The following is a 3511-nucleotide window of genomic DNA, read 5'->3' as shown; positions in this document are numbered from 1 at the left end:
GCCTGTATATATATATATATATATATATATATATATACATTTAATAAATAATTTGTTATTATTTGTAAATATTTTTTAATATATTATAATGTATTTTATAATAATACATTATTATTATTATTATTATTATTAATATTATTTTCCATGATGCTCCATTTTATAGATTGTTTACATATTATTATGAAGTATTTCATTTTGTTCAATGTATTGGTTTGGTACTGTATTTGGTGTTGGTAACACATGTAGTTTGGTGATCTTTAAATTCAGAAGGTCACAGACCATAGTCAGTCTTTGTCAAATCCAGATCTGGTGGTTACACAAGGGAGATGTAGTCTGGAATAGTAATGAGCTTTATTTTCAATCATTAGCCTTTTGAGCAGCAAGCTACGAATGACACAGAGTGGTTTGCTAATGCCAGATGGACTTCCATGACACAGACCCATGTTAGCTAGTGGTGACCCTTTGATTTCCTTTCACCACAGCAATTTACCATAGCAGATGGAATGGATACAAACAACAGCAATATAATCTTGATGTGGTCAAAATCATCTAGCTCATGTTATATTGATGCATTTGTTTGTAACAATCACTAAAGTGTTTGGTGCAAATGACTCTCAGATATAAATTTCCATATATCAACTTTAAAATCACTAATTTTCATAAAACTAAATGTGAAACAAAAGTGACATATTTAGATTGTGCCATTTGTCAACAGCTCTGGAGCCATTAACACAAACTGCTCTACTGTCTGGCACCTCTCCATTGATGTAAACCCTAGAGAATGGTAGTGAAGTAAAAGATGTTAAGTGGAGATTCAGAGACGTGAGCAGATGAAGGTCCGCATATGTAATCATCACAGAACATTTCACCTACATAATGTACGAAAAGGAGGTTGGAAACAGCTAAGCAACTTTTAAAATTATTGTGAATAATTGAAGTCACAATGAATTATGCAAGAATGAAGATTGAAGAGATGAAGAGTAAAGCAAAATCAAGTACAAAAAGAGAATGAGTAAAAAAGAAAGAGGCGGAGTTGAGAGATGAGTAGTTTAAGCGTTGTTGGTGAATCTTTTGAAAGATTACTACATTACTCCAGTCTTCAGTCTCGCATGATCCTTCAGAAATCATTCTAATAATAATTAAGCACCAAATCAGCATATTAGAATGATTGCATATTAGTAATGGATGTTGAAAATGCAGCTTTGCCATCACAGGAATAAATTGCATTTAAAAAAATATTCAAAATAGTTATTTTAAATTGTATAATTTTCCAATTTTGATTATTGAATTTTATTAAACCAGATTAGTGAATAAGACTGAAATTTATCACATGAGAGTGAGTAAATTATAACAGAATTTTCATTTTTTGCAACTAACCTTTTAAGGGAAACTTATATAACCCCAGGGGCCACAAATACTAATGACTCACTTCAGTTTTTTTTCATGATGTCATATTGGTAATGATATTCAGTCCAATTATAGTCTTCATCAGTGCATACAGTCAAATCACCATGTGAATAACAGAGCAGTAATCACCAAATCATCCTGATAACTTCCGTCTCTAGCGTATGAATCCAGGCAGGTAGCGATAACTCACGGTGTGACAGAAGTTATTTAAAAATGCATTTCATTACGAGCTTTCTGATACGGCCCTAAAGAGACCCATCCATCGCAAACCAATCACTGCGCAAAAAACTAGCATAATATGCATGCTGGTGAAATACCCTGTTAAGATTATAAACAATCCCTATATGAGCAGCTGAGAGTAAATTAGCATAAAACCGCCCACTCCCTGCTCATGCATGCTTTCCACGTGGAACCTTGCTTAATTAAACAGAAGCATTGCTCCTCTGACACATGCACATGCAAATTGCATAATTAATGTTTTGAAATTCGCAGGAGCCTTTCAAGCTGTCAAGATGAGTACAGAAGAGGGTCAAATGCAAATACACTAAATGTTCTATTTATATCAGTGAAACACACAAAGAGATAATAGGACAGAATGTCTGAGATTCTAGGCTGTTCTTGGAAAGTGGATGGTGATTTGTAATTCTAAGCCCCAAAATGGACAAAAAGCAGCGAAAAAACATCAGGAAAATAGTCAATAGGAGTCACACACTGTAATTCAAGTCTTCCGAAGCCATATAAGAGATTTCTGTGTTTGGTGAAAATCTTTCATCCTAAAATCACATTTGTGTTTGCAGACATTGGTGCCTTGAGATGCTTCACGCTTCAAGTGCTATTGGTTCTCATGTGTCTGGTGACCACAAAGAACCAATATGCACAAGCTCCTTTTGGAACAAGTCTATTTTGTTGTATGGAAAAAGAGCAGCTTGGAAATTTTGCTAAATGCTTACGTCTCTATAAAATACATAGAAAAGAAAATCATACTGATTTGGAATGACATGGGGGTGAGTTTCCATTTTTGACTATTTTGCTTCTTTAAAATCTCTTAGAAGATTTACTTTGGGTGATTTATAAACCAGAAATATAACATTAGTAATAAGTGTTTGAACATTTTATAATAATTGTAAATATACAGTAGTATATTGCAGATTTTTAATGTTTTAACACAGCACAATTTTTTAGTCATGCTGGAGCCAGTTATTATTATTATTCATTTTTTTACCCTCAAGTTTATTAACCGGTAACGACACTTTTTTTTAACCTTGTTGGATAGTCTAGCAAGACACAAAACTATATTATGGAATAGTGCTGGGCGGTATGACCAAAAATGTATATCACGGTATTTTTCAAAATTAAACAACGTTTAAGTGAACTTAAAACAATCTTCACATAAATTCTATAATAAATGTTATATTAACTGTGCCTTTCAGCAAGTAGGAAATATACAGAAATTGAATAAAGTTATCAAACATTATATTCTAAATGAAATATAGATGAATCCTTAAAGTTACAAAAGTTTTTGATTTCCTCTTTTTTTCTGTTGTTCTTTGATTAACAGACATAGCACAGATCTGACACGCATCATATTTTCTCACAACTCTTTACCTTTTCTGACATACTTCAGGTCTTAAAGACTCTACTAATGAGCTGACGAGTTGGTTTTTCCTCATGATTTAAGGATAAGGACATGTTATGAGGGCAACCAGTTCATGTTTGCATCTGCATCATTTGATTTGATATGTATTATTAATATTTTAAAAGTAATACAACATACACACACACACACACACACACACAGGGACGTGCACAGAGATTTTGAGGGGCAGGGGCTCAAGTGGAAAAAAGGGCATTCGAAAAAAAAATTTCTAATCAAAATGTTAAATATATTAGGGGTGTGCGATATTGACAAAAAATATATCTCAGTATTTTCTGGGATTTTATTGATAACCATAATTAGATGATATTTTGCTTAGTGTGTTATTGTGCTGATATTTTAAGGACTGCCGTGGACAGCTGACTCCTAAAATTTTTGATATTCTTCATATTCTGTGTGGTGATCAGTTCACAGCAGTGATAGAAATTAATCTTTTCCAATAAGTTTAAA

At 32.8% G+C, this 3511-nt stretch overlaps 1 protein-coding gene across 2 annotated transcripts in view; it reads left to right on the top strand.

Annotated features, from left to right (window-relative positions):
• LOC107657972 (SLIT-ROBO Rho GTPase-activating protein 3) overlaps positions 1 to 3511 on the top strand; it is an 89364-nt gene that overhangs the window by 3008 nt on the left and 82845 nt on the right. The gene's annotated exons all lie outside the window — the stretch shown is intronic.

Source organism: Sinocyclocheilus anshuiensis, unplaced genomic scaffold (genome assembly GCF_001515605.1).
Source record: "Sinocyclocheilus anshuiensis isolate Anshui unplaced genomic scaffold, SAMN03320099.WGS_v1.1 scaffold2171, whole genome shotgun sequence".
Lineage (NCBI taxonomy): Eukaryota > Metazoa > Chordata > Actinopteri > Cypriniformes > Cyprinidae > Sinocyclocheilus > Sinocyclocheilus anshuiensis.
This window is presented reverse-complemented; position numbering and strand designations above follow the sequence as displayed.